Genomic DNA, 16,097 nt, shown 5'->3' with positions numbered 1-16,097 from the left:
ACCGGAAATGTTGTCACACTAGTAGAAGACCTGGGCAAACAAGACAAACTGTGTGAGCTAGGAGCGCCAAACATTGGCGACATTTTGGTAGGGATCAGAAGTGAAACTTCTCCTGCCCACTATGAAATTATAGAACTAACCCCTAAGTCTAGATGTTGATTAATAAGAGGGAAGTTTAGTCAGAAGCCCCAGAATACAGACATAGAAATCAAGCTGCATCACCAACCTGGGAGTTTTCAAACTGTTATCTTTTAAAGCAGGGAGTCAAAAATAAATAAACAGCTGACAGAGGAAGGTGAGTCCTGGTGCAGTGTGGTGTGAAAGTGAATTAGTGCTCAGAGATCCCAACTGTCCTACTCCTATTGTGTGAGAACACAGCACACAGATAAATATTGCTTCTAGAGTTCAAGGTTGGGCTTCTCCAGACATATACAGCCGAGCTGCAGTTAAGACTGAGTGCAGGGTAGCACAGCCCTCTTTGTTATGAAAGGAGCAGAAATTTTCATGGAAATGCTCTGCTAGTGCTAATTCTCATCTTGACCTGCCTGAGCGAGCTCAAGCCACGGACCGGCAAGAGATCACACAGGCCCCTACCTTTGCAAGTTTGATTCCAAAATGTCTTTCTTCTAGAATGGAGGCAAGGCCAGGCACATTTTGAGGTTCATCAAAACAAGATTAAACTGTTTTGTTTGTAATGAAATGAGTTGATTAGTTAAAAAAAAGAAAAAAAAAAGGAAAAAAAAAAGCTGTTTCTTTTGATTTATTCACTTTCCTGCCAATTGTAGCCAGCTTCCTACTCTCCTCCTGATCCCAACCCCTCACTCTTTCTCTTGACCCCCTCCCCTTCTCCCCTTCTCCTTAGAATGTGGGAGCCCTCACCATCACCAACCCACGCCAGCATATCAAGTCGCCCTATGGCCGCATGCATGCCCTATCAGCAGAACTGACAGTGCCACGTGCCCTTTGGCATCCACATCACTGTGGCAGTGTACACGTCTCCCAGAGCGAGGAACAGTGCTATTTGTCTGGGTTTAGCCCGGTGTGGCACGTGGAAGACATTAATACAGCCAACCATGATGAAGGAGGAGGTCACTGGAACATCAGAGAGCAGGAAGAGTAGGGAGGGGACAAGCCTCAGTGCACAGCTGATGGGGCCAACACAGAGAAATCTTTCTTTTTATCATTTTTATTCCATTTGTTCCCTCAGTTGGAGTGACCTAGAAATAGCTTGCTCATAAAAGATTAGCCACATTTACGCACACAGATCTCTTTAATAACAAACCCAGAATTCTCTTTGTAACATTCTGATTTTTTAACTCAGAACAAGCATCACAAATTCACTGACACATAAGCACCCAACTTCTATAATCTATTTTTTAAAGAATTTGTTAGACTAGATCAGAAACCTTAATACCATGGTCATATATTTTAAGAGTGTGCCTGCAGTGCCCTCTTCTGTTAACTATAGGTAAGTGCAGTTTCCCATCTACCTTTTAGAAGAAAGTTATTTTGGCAAAAGTGTTCGACTGCAAAATTTTGCAAATTTTGGACAGTTTATTTCTACTGACTTCTTTTGTATCAATTACAGTTTACTCATTTTGTTCTACTGACTTCTTTTGTTGCTATGTTAAGAAGCTACAGCATGGAAGAAATGTATTACAAAGATTGAGTTCTTTTTCCAAAACCCGCAAGATTTATGATTTGTAATAATGTTTCTCCAGGTTGACTATGTTACCATCTCCCAGGCATGGTTCCTGTTTGTAGGATGACCTATGCTAGTCAATATTAACCGGTACCTGCTCATGGTAGCCGTCAGGCACACACAGGGGTCATCTACAAGACAGAGGTGGCCACACACTGCATTTTGACAAAACCAAGTTTCTGTTTGCTCTCCCACATTGCTCAAACAAGTGATGAGGATGTAGGGTGCTAAATAACTACTTGCTGACTGCACATGTGTTTAAGAACATTCTCCAGATTCCAACAGTTTTCTAAAGAGAGATGCAAGTCTGTTTTACTGGACATGAGCCATGAGACCAAAAAACAAAACAAAACAAAACTTAATCAAAGCAATTTTAGATGGCCACAGATCAGACCAAACAACAGGACAAGTACATAAGATTCTTCTGTGGGGATGGAAAAAGTGTTAATAACTAATTAACATTGCTCTGGTACTAATAATAGGGGATTAATAACACCACGGGTACTGAAAAATAGAATGTATGGTATCATGAATTTTAGATGTTCTCTCGGTCAAAATACCAGTAGTTTTATAAAGAGGATAAGTAAAAACATTTTGTAATGTATGATTTAAATTTAGGCTAAAGAGCCTTTCTACTCTTATCAACATTTATAAAAGTTTTTGTGCTACTAAAACTTCCCAGGTTTCTCAGAAATCACAATAGAAAATAACAAAGTTCACATGAAAAAAAATAAAAAATGAAACAAAAAGATCCAATATGCATATAAATAAAGAGTTTAATGAAAGACATTAGAAGATCCAGGCTGGAGAAAAGGCTCAGTCAGTAAAGTGCTTGCAAAGAAGAACAAGGTCCAAAGGTCCCAGTTCTGTCCCAGGACACAGTAATCCCAGGGATGGAAAGGCAGAGGCAGGAAGATCCCCAAGGTCCCTTGGTATCTGTCCTGGCTAGTCTTTTGTTAACCTGAGCTAGAGTCATCTCAAAGGAGGGAGCTTCAATTGATCCATAAGATACAGTTGTAGGTCATATTCTTCATTAGTGATTGATGAGGAAGGGCCCAGCCCATCCTGAATGGTGCCATCCCTGGGCTGATGGTCCTAGTTCTATAAGAAAGCAGGCTGAGCAAGCCATGAGGAGCAAGCCAGTAAGCAGCACCCCTCCATGGCCTCTGCATCAGCTCCTGCCTCCAGGTCCCTGCCTTGCTTGAGTTCCCGTCCTGACTTCCTTCAGTGATATGTAAGTCAAATAAACCTTTTCCTCCCTGACTTTCTTGTTGGTCACAGTGTTTCATTGTAGTAATAGCAGCCCTACCTAAGACAACTTGGTACCAGGATTGTGGGGTGTTGCTGTGAGACTGAGCTGACGGTGATGTTTTGGGAGGTTTGCAGAAGGACTTAAAACTTTGGATGAAAAAACCATTGAGTGTTGACAGCTTAGTGGGCAGCTGGTGGAGCTTGGAAGATAAGGATGTTGAGAGCGGTGCTGACAATAGAGGCCTGGCTTGTCAAGGTTCAGAGGAAAGCAAAGACTCTGCTGGGCTATTTGTGTGAGGAATCTGTGGTGTCTGTACAGCTGGAGCTGAAGAATCAGCTGTGATTAACAAAAGGCCAGCACCGTTGAAGAGAAAGCTTTGTGTGACTGAGACAATCAGTGCTGGTCAGCCTCAGCTGAGGAACTAGCAGTGCTTAAGAGCCCAGCATCATTAACGTAAACCCTTCTGGAAAGTGTTTTCTCGGAGTCAACACACAGGTGCTGTGTTCCAGAGGTGGCCAAGGCTGTTGGCAACAGAACTTGGTAGTGTATGAGTCACCCAGGTGGTACTGGTTTTGAAGGCATGAAGGAGTGTGGAGATCAGCTGAGACTTGGCTCTGTGAGAAGCCAGGAGAGGCCACTGCTGAAGGTGCAGCCTCAGCAGCAGTTGAAGACCCAGGATTAAAGGGACCATGCAGAGAGCCTCTGAGAGGCTATTGGGGAAGTCCATCCCAGTTGCAGTGACATGAGATGACCACCAAGAAGAGCAACAGCAATGGAATAGAGCCTTCTGGAGCTTAGAAGACAAGCTGTGTGTGCTGCAGGGGGTGGGGCTGGAGAAGTGACCCAAGCCCCTTGGAGGAGCCCAGAAGATCATCTGCAAATATTAAAGAAACACACAAAAGAGAAACATGAACACAGTGTACAAATGTGGGGCAAAGCAGCCATTGGTAAGTCAGTGTAAGAGGAAAAGCATGAGAAGAGAGTGTAAAGTGTATCCTGTCCTGGTATGGAATTGGAATTTGCTAGATTGTGTATTTCCTTTAACCAAGTCAGTTTCAGGGAGTCTGTTCTTAAGGCAATGTAGGTTTTCTCTACTGTGTTCCTTGCTCTCTTCTGAGTCTTGTTCACTAAATGAACTGTGAGCATCTGAATTATTCTGCAGTCTGTTTCAGGCAATCTAAAGTAGACTTTGCTTATAAAAATAAAAATAAAGTTACTCTTCAGAGTTCTTCCAGCCACCCCCATTTCCCAGTTTCCAAGCCCCTTCCACATATAACTGTTTGTTACAGTGGCACCTCCCTTCCAGGTGTTCTACCTACATAGTACAGTTTGCTGAGGCTGCTGTAGCGAACTGCCAATGGAGCCATTGAGAACGTTTCAGCTTCTGCCTTCCTCAAGGTGGGAGTGTCTGTGTCTCTGGAAGGCTCTGCACCTCAGCAGCTAGGTCACATTGAGACACTCTGCTGTGTAAGACAATAGTCAAAGGATCTAGAGATTAGGGTATGACCTGGAGAAGCGGGGCATTATTTAGCCTGACACATTTGGATGTTTTATACAATGGCCCACATTTTCATACTGGTTGTTAGTGTGGCTTTAAGAGCATGGCATAATGGAAGTGGACCAAAGAATATCTTTCAAAATAACTGACAAGGGGTTCTCAGAGGTTGTAGGCCTGCATATTAATGTTACCTCATGTAACAAAACAAAGCATCATGGTTGCCCTTAGGAGACAGGATGAAGTGTCTGTCAGCTTGCAGAGGATGTCTGAGCAAATGGGGAGGTGATATCTATCCCCTTGACACACTGAATGCTTTGGTGTACTTGTAGTTTCAGCGCAAGACAATTAGTCTCTCCAGTCACGATATTAAATTAATTCTAATAATGATGCTATTTTAGTTTATAATATACATTTTGCTTCAGAATATGATGGGTAGCCAGGGTTCAGGAACATTTGGGGTTCCTCAGTATAAGTACAATGTCCTGTCATCTTTACAACTACAGCCACTGAAGTCTGCCCCGCATACAGTAAGCTGCCACACATGATCGAGGATTGTCTTGGTCACTGCCTGCAACCGACCATGGAGAGAAACGTCTCAGCTCAGAGTAAAAAGAGAAAAGAATAAAACATACATTTTCCTAACATTCTAAAATGGATGAGACAGCAGATGTGTCTGGTTTTGTTCTTTGACTACCAGGTTTGTATCTGTGGGAACATGTTTTTGAAGGCACTCTTGATCCCCCTGACGTGACTGCGCAATGGAGGGAGGGACAGTTGATTGTAGGAAGAACACAGTATAGGTACTGTTAGACAACACTGACCTTGCCTGCCGCGTGACGCCTCATGGACCTACTGGAGGGAATATACTCTCATAAGTATGCTCTATATTTTATCATATAGTATGCACAGTATATTTATACTTCTATAAACCTATTTTATATCTTTATGCTTCAGCTTGGGAAGAAAACAGAAATCAATCCTGGGAATGAATAAATAAATGAATAGGTCCTGCTTACACTTTAGTAAACGTTTGCTTATTGAATTAGACATTTCAAGGTAATTTTGGAGGGAAAGCTGGAGACCTGCCTCAGTGGCAGATGAGTTGCCTGGCATGTGCCAGGCCCCGGGGTCAGTCCCCAGTGCAGAGAAGAGAGAAACTAAAAGTCTGTAAATAAATCCTGGGGAGTCTTATTTCTGTTTTGGTTTTAGCTGATGATATGGAAAACTTCATGTTCCACATTTCATACACTTTACTGGTAAATGAACACAATGTTCTATGCCTTAGAGGACGAAAGTAAACATTACTTTCATGATTTTCTTTTCGTTCATAGTTAGGTTAACCTGGAAATACTCAGAGTCCAACTGTTACTTATTAAAACATTTTTATGTCATATCTACTATGATTTACGTAATTATGTAGGCTCCTTTTTTTTCCAAAATTCAAAACTGTTTCTGTTTTGATTTTTAGATTCTAAAAAACCAGTGCAATGCCAAGACTTTTAAGGATTTTACTTTTATTTAACTTACATATCACTGTATAATTCCTTAATTTTCAAATAGAATTAAGGTGATTTTAATTAGAAAAAACATAGTTTTATCATGAAGGTACTGTTTCCAGTTGGCTTTTAACGGAAATAAATATTAGTTGTTTTTACATGTTTACTTCATTTTTGTTATTGTTGTTGTTTCAAGACAGTGTTTTTCTGTGTAGCCTTGGCTGCCCTGGACTTGCTTTGTAGACCAGGCTGGCCTCAAACTCACAATGATCTGCCTGCCTCTGCCTCCTCAGTTTTGGGATTACAGGTGTACATCACTGAACCCGGCTTGTCCCGGTTTGTCTTCAATTAAATATTTTATATAATGTTAGTACATGAGGACATGAATACATGTTAGATCATGAATACATGATCCAGTCCAACCTGCATTACCTCCCCTCCAGTTCCTTCTCTGTACAACCCACCACTTCTCCCTTCAACCTTATGTTCACATGTGTGCCCACATACACACCTCGGCAGCCTGCAGCTATCAGCTGGTTTTGAGAACAGGTTTATGTGGAAGCTCATTGATTAGGCTAGGCTGTCTGGACAGTGAGCACCAGGGATCTGCCTCTCCATCACGACATCAGCCTTTCATCTTAGTTCAAGAATTGTCCTTAGGTCCTCATGCTCACGGCACAAGCACTTTGCTAACCCAGCTAGCTCCCGAGCCTGTCATTGCTGACTCTCTCAAAGGAATCATGCATGCAGTGTAAACAAGTATTTAGCCTCATTGTTCTAATCTCATTGTAGGTTGTGTGTATACTCCTAAGCTTCACACTAGTTAGATTTCACTGCTTGAAAGAGTAAGTGGATCTTAGTGGCTTGAAGGCTGTCATAGAATGTGCAACACCTTGGGTTCAATGGCCAGTACAAAAAAAAAAAAAAAAAGTGAATGTCTATTGCATGCATAAATTGCTTTCTGTGTTTATAGTTGAGCAGTGAACATGTCAGTGGACTAACATTGCAGAGACGTTTCTGGAATTCAACTAGTCTATAGAATGGAATATGTGAGACTCTCATTTCTTCCCTGAAGGCACAGTCATGCGTGTCATCCTTAAGCGTATAATTACTTGGTATTACCACAGTGATAGAAAACATTGTTAACTACCACGAAGAAAGTCTAAGCCCAGTTTTCCTTTCTGAGGTTTGTACGCAAGATTTTACAATCATGGAAGAAACCTTGTTCTTTCCTATAGAGAACTTTGTAGTCAAGTTCTGTGACAGACTTTTAAAATACCTTATTAAAAAATGAAAAGTAGTAGATAATGTATGCAAAGTGAATGAAGTCTCATGGAATCGCAAGTTGTAGTCTCAGTCAAGTTACACTGATGCTAACTTAAGTGAGTTTCAAAACTCTACTGTTTGCACAGTTACTTCGACTGAAATGATTCCTCTGGGCTCGCTATATGGAAGTGCTTACTCTGAAGATATTTTTCAGTTGAAGCAAGCGGTAGAAAAATATATTGAACATTGTAAGTTCTGATGCTTACACATATGCTGAGTAACCCACAAGAGCAAATTAGAATTCTGTGCATGATTATTTTCAGTTAATGGATTTTCAGTAATAACCTTAGATAATTAGAACACAAAGAACACAGCACTCATTCTGTACATTATACTACTCATACACAAGCCTTATTTTTATAATGTTAGTGTATAGTAGGAAATTTTCGTGTTTTAAACTAAGGGTTGGAAATACAGCTCAGTTGGTAGAACTCTCACTGAACATGCGCACATCTGGCCTTGGTTCCCAGCGCCACATGGACAGGGAGTGGGGCGCACATTCTTATTCCTAGCACACCGAGAGTGAGGGCATCTGTAATTCTCTCCCTTAACTAGATGCGCAGGCATCTTTACCCCTTCTCTCTCGAGCCTTCCCTCACCCTGAGCTCTCTAGGAGGTGATCTCCCTACTCCAGGATGTTCTGCGCATTCCATCCTTCTCTTCTCAGACCATGTTCTGTCAGGTGATGCCTCTCTCTCCTTCATTTTCCTCCCCCACTACATTCTGTTGATCCTCATCCGGAATTTCAGAATGGTTGTCCCCACTCACTGTTTTCACTTCCCACTGCTCATTCCCTTGCACTTTGACTCCCAAAGTTCAGAACACTTCGGCGGCAGTGATTGCTTGGGGCAGCAGATGACAGTGTGAGTTTTGGAGCATGTCTATTCCTTTTATGAAGACTCTTAAAAATATATTGCAAAGAAGAAAATACAACATTCTCCAACTTGCTAACCACTTAAACTTAATATATCTTAGCTGTCAGGAATTCTCTATGTTTAACTTTCCTCCTAACAGAATAGTTTCCAATAAAACCTTTTCTTCGTTTCTTACTCTTTTTATTCTTCACTAAAGAATTGCTATTAGGAATTTAATGTATAATCTCACTCAGATTTTTATATTTCTACTGATGGAAGATATATAAGTATTTTTCCATACTTATTTTTATGTACTTTCATATTTACATAAAATTATCCTTTAAGGGCTGGTAAGATGACTTGCCAGGTAAAAGTGGTTGCCCTTAACTCAGACAACCTGAATTCAACCCCAAGGTCTGCATGGTGGAAGGAGAGAACCAACTCCTCCAAGTTGTCCTCTGGCTGTCACAAGCACGCCTTGGCACGCATGCACATAAATCCTTTTAATTATGCTCAGAATCTCCTGAAGCTTGATGCATTCCTTTACATTGTATCTTAATGCCTTGCCTTCAGTGAAGAAATGAGAGTCCACTCTCATATACTAGCTGAATTTCTACATCCAAAGCTTTCTATTATTCTGTCCCACTTGCTCAGAAGAACTTGCATTATACAAATTGCACTTCCAACAAGAATATTAATTAAATCTTATTCTAGATTTTATATAAAACGATTGAAATTTCCTTTGTTCAGTTTTGTTTATCTCTTGCTTGTGGTGTGTTGTTTTCAACAGCTTCATCACTGGCCCGGGTGTGGTTCCAGGGTACTTCTCCATAGAAGTGGACAAAGTGGTCCTTGTGTTAAATGGAAGAGAAAAAGCAAAGATCTTCCATGCCACCCAGTGATTACTTTATGCACAGAATTTAATGCAAACCCAGAAACTGCGGCATCTGGCTGTTGTCTTGCTTGGAAATGAATACTGTGACAATGACTGGATAATGCAGTTCCTCAAAAGAAATGGAGGCTTTGTGGACCTACTTTTCATAACATACGACAGCCCTTGGATTAATGGCGCAGATGTTTTCCAGTGGCCTTTAGGTGTAGCAACGTAAGTACAAGATAAGAAAGGCATCCCTCGGGTGTTCTGAAGAGAACGGGGAAGATGGTGTTTTATTTTATTTTATTTTTAAACTCATAATGTGAATTTGAATTTATTTGGAATTTGCAAATTTGTTTGTAGATTTTATACAGACTTAGATAATTAGTAATGTGCTTGACAATTTGGCATAATAGAATTTATGACTTTAGCCTCCCCATGTGCTATTAAGCAGAAATCCAAATCTAGTCTGTTATCTTTTCCTCTGATACACTGTTATATTTGATTATGAAATATTTGCATATTTGAAAGAAAGTGGTAGATTTAATGCATCACACATGAAGATGGTGTTTTAAATGGCAGTAGGTTCACTGGTGATGAAGCAGGCCTATCTTTCCTACCATCAAAAAGAGTGGCCTAGAGCCTCAGTGGCAATAGTAACTACTTTGTTGTATTTTACCATCTTCTGAGGAGAAATGAAGAGTACGTGTTTGTTCTAAAAATGGATATAGGATAAAAATTTAAGCTTAATAGTGCCCTGAAGAGAGGTTTAGCAGAGAATGAACAAAGACAAAGCCATAATTCTAGTTTAAACAAATACTGTTGTGGCAATATTTTTATATACTGTATAGACTTCCCTTGGGTTTGTGATTGGCTGACTTGATGTTAATCTCAACTGTAAAAGCAGAGGTTAATTAAATGATAGTTTAGGATCCTCAATATATAATCATCCTCCAGTTTAAAAAAAATGGAAAACATTTTTTAAACTTTCTGTGGATAGATTTTTAATAGTAAGAGATAGGCTCTCAGTAGTATATAAACTTTCTGAGGTCAGGAGTTTTCTTCCCAGATTTAAAATAGTTCTGTAGAAATGGGCTATAGAGGTGGCTGGGGCAGTTAAGAACAATTACTGCTCATATAGGAAACTCAGATTCAGTTCTAAGCACCCACATGCTGTGTGTCTCATAGCCATGTGTGATTACAGTTCCAAGGCTCTGAATCCCTGTTCTGAACTCTGTGGGTGCTTGGCTACACATGGAGACAAGCAGGCACACAAATATACTAATATACACATAAATTTAAAAAAAGTAAATTTTAAAATAATGCTTATACACAGTAGGTACTCACATATTTGTTGAGGAAATGAATCATCTCACTGATAGAATTAAATCTGACATTCGTTATTATGTCACTGGTTACCACCATGTCTGAATTCAGACTGCTTTAGCTGTACAGATGTCACTAGAGAAATGCCAGGGACAGGTATTCCCACCCCTATGTGGACAACATTCCAGGCGAACAGGTTTAGGCTGGGACCAGCCTTAAAATTTCAAAAACTTTGTAAGTACACCCAACCTTCAGAAAAATCTATTTATTGAAAAGAGCCTGTATTTGTAGAAATGTTTATACTTTTTCCACATTGTATGACATCACCTACTCGCCTAATAGAAGACAGAAGCATAGTCATTTTGGTGTTGCCAACCTCACCCTGTTCCCGATGAGGAGACATTGGGTAGCATCCGGAAACCTTTTGGTTGTCTCAACTGAAGAGGGGGAATTATAACAACTGGTGTCAAGGGGGTAGAGCCCAGGAATGTTATTAAACATGGTGCAGTGTATGGCAGTCTTTAAAACAAAAAGTTATTTGACCCAAAATGCCATAATAATCTTGTGTACAGGATAGACTACAGGCACACATTTATATGCAAACCAGTGCCCATGGAATGAGCCCCCTCTATAGAATAACAGGTTTGTTGTAAGCAGTGATTAATATATCTTCTAGTAAACTGCTGATAGTCCTAACATCTGTATAACCAAATCACCACATAGAGACTGGCTTTATTTAGTTAACCTAGAACACAGTGCTGGGCAATAATTACTCCATCCTAAACATCCAAGCCCTCATAGTTTCCTAACATTTAGATTTCCCATGTTATACTTGCTTTTTGTGAAATATTATGTCCAGGCCATCTCCACGTAGTTCCAAGATCTCTCCTCCAGCTCTCTCTCCTAGCTCTCCTCTCCTCCCACTGCCCTCTGGCTCCTCCCCTCTTTCCTGTCCTCTGGCTCCTTTCAGCTCAATATTGTGTCTAATTTCTTTATTTTGGGATGTTTGCACACAGTTGAGACAGTATGCTTAAAATAAGTATCACAAGGCAATATCCAGATTGAAACCAGACAGATGGGGGGGGGGGGAATCAGCATTTGAATGAACAAGGGTAAGGTGTATACATTTCAAAAGAATGTTATACCAACACAGGTTTTATTCATTGTTTTATTCTTTGGAATTTTTTTGAAATTAACTCTTCAGAGATCATGATTATAACAGTATATTTTCTTTTTAGTGGACAAATAGGACTGTTTATGTCTATGGTGTACAATGTGCTTAGAAATCATTGTCCTTAACAGATGGCTTAACAAGCCAAGCTGAGGAGCATCCTACCATATAGTAATTCATTACTTGCTTTTATAGATACAGAAAGTTTCCCGTTGTTGAAGCCAGCTGGTTGATGCTGCATGATGAGAGGCCCTACATATGTAATTTTTTAGGAACTGTCTATGAAAACTCATCAAGACAAGCACTGATGAACATTTTGAAACAAGATGGAAGTGATAAACTTTGTTGGGTTTCTGCAAGAGAGCAGTAAGTTCAATGTTTGCATGGTTCCTTCCTGTTGCTCTCCAATCCAAATGTCACCTTGTGTACAAATAGGTTTCCAGAGAAACAGTGGTAACTGCTTATTCCAGCCTCCTGTCTAAAGGTACAGTAGTAACTAAAACGTAGGAAACTGGCTTTTCTCCAGTCTTTCCCATTATAATCAGGAAGCAAGTATTGATGGAGTAATGAAAGTCATTTTGCAATAATTTCTTTTGCTATTAAATAAACACATGGAGTATAAAGCTGAGTGGCCAGGGAATGGATGCCTAAAACATATGCTTCTAGATCTAGAAATTTATTTTTTAATTGTGACAGAAATTGCCTTCTAGATGGATATCACTAATTACTATGAATTTAATACAATTACTGTTAATGTAATTGTATTAAATTCATTTACTCTGAGTTACCAAACAACTGCCAAATGACAAAAACCATCTTACTCATAATAACAGTGAAAACAAAACAAAAACAGTGCCCTCATAGCACTTGTTGGAGGAGACAAGTAAAACAGTGTGTGTCAGGAGATGGTAATGACGTGTGAGAAGAGAATTAAAGACAAGAAGGCCACAGAGAGGACTGAGGTGGAGGGTAGAACATTTGTTTTCAGGTAGCGAAGGAGAGCACCAGGTGGAGGGCTATATTATATACAGGCCTGAAGAGGGCACAAGAGTCAGCAGGGTCCATTTAGAGAGGGGAGCCAAGGCAAAGGACATAAGGCAGGGGGGTGCTTACACAGCAGCTGAAGGGCTGGTGAGTGAGAGGTGGTATGAGAGAGCAAAGTCTTACTGGAGGACAAGCACTAATAAAATGGTTCTGGTTGAGCTGAGCTAGAGGTCAGGTAGTACCCTCTGTGCTCCTGCTGCTTCTAGACCATTCTGTCCTTCTGCACCCGGAACCCCAGTTCTCAGTCTCATGCCAGTGTGTATAACTGGAACTCTGTAGCCCTGAGCCTTCACCTTCACCTTACCTCCCTGATTCCTTAAAGACTGGAGCTCCATTGCCCCTCTGGCTGACACCAGTCTTGTCTGAATTCTTGGTGACTTCTAAGTCTAGCCAATCCTTCTATCACCTTGGTATAAGGTTTCTTTCCTTTCTCCCCTTCATAGATCATAGGCTTCGATCAGCCATTTCCTGTTATGGTCATTTCCTAAATGACCACTTGCATTTCACATACCACAATGTTTCTCCATGACCTGGAATTCTAGCATTTCTGTTGGTAATCATCCTATCTTGCCATTCCAACTCATTCTCTGTAATGGGACTCCACAGTTCAGCTGGAATTTACAACATGGTTTTTACTATGCCCAGATTGTTCTTCCTGTCCCTGTATCAACTTCTGAATTACACAGCTTAAATTCTACAGTCAACCAGCCCTGCATATATGTTCCCCTTTCTAATTCCCCCATCTAGCAAGCCCTACCTGTCTAGTCTCCCCTTCTGCCCACCCCATAGCCATACTCACGCAGCTGTGCATAAGTTTAGACAGTCTGAAAGCTGAAGAACCCATCACTCCTATATTTCCTAAAGTATTCCCCCTTCGTCCTCAAAGACTGCTTTATACCTTCTATCCTAACCTCTTGACACCTCCTCAGTCTCCCTTTAGAGATTGGAGCTTATTTCACTAAGAGAATACGAATAGAAAAGAATGCCAGGCTCAGCTTCTGCATGTATGTGGCCTATATATTCATTCCATTCTCAAGACCACAGCCAGATTGATTGTTAAAATGTTTATTGCTTATGTCGTTCCCTCTTCAGAACACTACAGTTGAGTCTTCTGTAAGCAGACTTTATGGTTTTTGACTGCTCACCTAAGTTCCCCTACTTCCACCTTGCTGGCCTCCCTACCAGTTCTTGGGGCTTCAGACTTTCTAGAAAATGTCCTGACTTAACTCAAAGACCTAATGCCCACCACTGGATAAAGCACAGCTGCATCAGAGTAAGACAAGAGGACACAGCACTCCGGAAATACGATTGAATGAATACTACCCATTCGAAGATTGATCACTGGATATTTTTAAATATAAAGTAATAAAATGTTCAGATTATTTCCAAATGTTCAAAACAAAAAAAAAAAACTTTTTTTAGGTAGTCTTACGTAGCACAGGCTGGCCTCAAACTCGGTATTTAGCCCAGGATGATGTTAAACTCCTGATTCTTCCTATGCCTCCCAACTTGTAGAATTAGGGAATTATATACCCAGTTTATGGATAGATGATGATCAATACTAGGTCTGAGTTCTAGCAGCTGGGCTATACCCACACCCCCAAACCTTAAAGAAGTTTTAAGAAATGTGTTTGGCCCAACATTTTCAATGCCTCTCATATTTATCATCTCTCTGATGTGTTCACATTTTTGATAAATGACATTAAAAGATTTGCTTCAAAAAAGATGCCATAGGAAAGTAAAACCTTACAGGGATTTCCTTGTTGTTTGTTTAATTTCCTAGGTGGTAGCCTCAGGAGACAAATGAAAGTCTTAAGAATTACCAAGATGCTTTGCTTCAGAGTGACCTCACTTTGTGTCCTGTAGGAGTGAACACAGAGTGTTACAGAATATATGAGGCCTGCTCGTTTGGCTCCATTCCTGTGGTAGAAGATGTGATGACAGCTGGCCACTGTGGAAACATGTCCAGTCACCACAGCGCTCCTCTGCAGTTACTCAAGGCCATGGGTGCCCCCTTTATCTTCATCAAGGACTGGAAGGAGCTTCCTGCCATTTTAGAAAAGGAGAAGACTGTAACTTTACAAGAAAAGATTCAAAGAAGAAAAATGTTACTTCACTGGTACCAACACTTCAAAACAGAACTAAAGAGGAAATTTACTAATATTTTAGAAAGCTCATTTTTTATAAATAATAAAGGTTAATCATACCTAGTTGTAAGTGTGTGTTCTTAAGTGTGAATATGTACAGCACTTGATAAGGCGGCTCCATCAACTCAGTTTCACAGAAGGGACCAAATGTTCTCCTTTTTGGCTACTGCTGTATACAAGATCAAAGAAATGGCGATATTTTACTGAGGCTGACCTGGCAAGATCCTTAAGTGGTTAAAGGTGCTTACTGCCAAGGCTGATGAGCTAAGTTCAGTCCCCCAGAAACTACACGGTAGGGGAGAAGTGAGTCTCATGGGCTGTCATGTGACCACCCAACAGCATGCACACACAAACACATCAAATAGGTGGATAGATAGATTGGTGGATGGATGGATAGGTAGACAGGTGACTCAGGTTCAATTCTACCGAGATCAAGAAGCCAGCATTTACTGACCGTGCTCAATGACTTTAACCCACTTTAGGGGCTGGAGTGCTGGCTCAGTGTTTGAAAGTGCTCACTATCCTAGCATATAGCCTGAGTTCAGTGCCCAGCATGCATGGCAAACACTCAGCCATCTGTAAGTATTGCTCAGTAGGTCCTGACATGTTCTTCTGTCTTCCATGCACACAAGTGCATATGACACATAAAATAAAGAACTAACTTATAGAGTACTATTTACTAGGGCTGACATCTGGTCATGTCAGTAGCAGGATATATGCTGAACAATGGCTGCAAGGTTAGATAGCATCAATGAACTTAATGGCTCTTCTATACAACATGGAAATTATTTTAATATAATTGAAAGGTGCCTGAGTGGGTGTTACGTGCTTTCACAAACTGTATCAACTCTGAGGTGATTTGTATGTGAATTAGAAAGTTGTGGCTAGTACACAATGTATACAGTCCCAAAACATTGCACTTGATAACACGTTCTATTTTATGTACCGATATTAGAAATAGCAAACTTTAGGGAAACAGCATTATATGTTAAAACACTGGTTATTGCAGTCAGAAAAAAAAAAAACATTAAAAACTTCAGTTTCCATGAGGATTTTTCTCAAGCCAAATAACTGGTCATACTCTCTTCTCAGAATGAAAAGCATCTGTGTCCTTAACATAGTAACAAGACAGCCGGCAAGAACAAGTTTGGAAAGTTTATTTTGGCTCATAGTTTCTGACATCTGCAGGGTACCAAGGCCAGAAAGGAGGCAAGAATAGATGAATCCAGGCTAGCAGAACTGTCAGGCATCAACTATTTGCATCATGGCTGACCAGGTAGAAGAACGCCAGACTACAGAGAGGTGTGTAAAAATCTCACAGGACCTGCTTTGCCAGCCAGTCCCGTTCTAATGGCTCCACAGCCTTTAGAACAGACTCCATGCTGTGACTAGAGTTCAGGACACTGA

At 40.6% G+C, this 16,097-nt stretch overlaps 1 pseudogene; it reads left to right on the top strand.

The window, feature by feature from the left end:
• Positions 1–3,831: 3,831 nt before the first annotated feature.
• On the top strand, positions 3,832–14,744 carry LOC132648648 (ribitol-5-phosphate xylosyltransferase 1-like; annotated as a pseudogene).
• Positions 14,745–16,097: the final 1,353 nt, after the last annotated feature.

This window comes from Meriones unguiculatus, chromosome 17, assembly GCF_030254825.1.
Source record: "Meriones unguiculatus strain TT.TT164.6M chromosome 17, Bangor_MerUng_6.1, whole genome shotgun sequence".
In the NCBI taxonomy this organism is placed as follows: domain Eukaryota; kingdom Metazoa; phylum Chordata; class Mammalia; order Rodentia; family Muridae; genus Meriones; species Meriones unguiculatus.
This window is presented reverse-complemented; position numbering and strand designations above follow the sequence as displayed.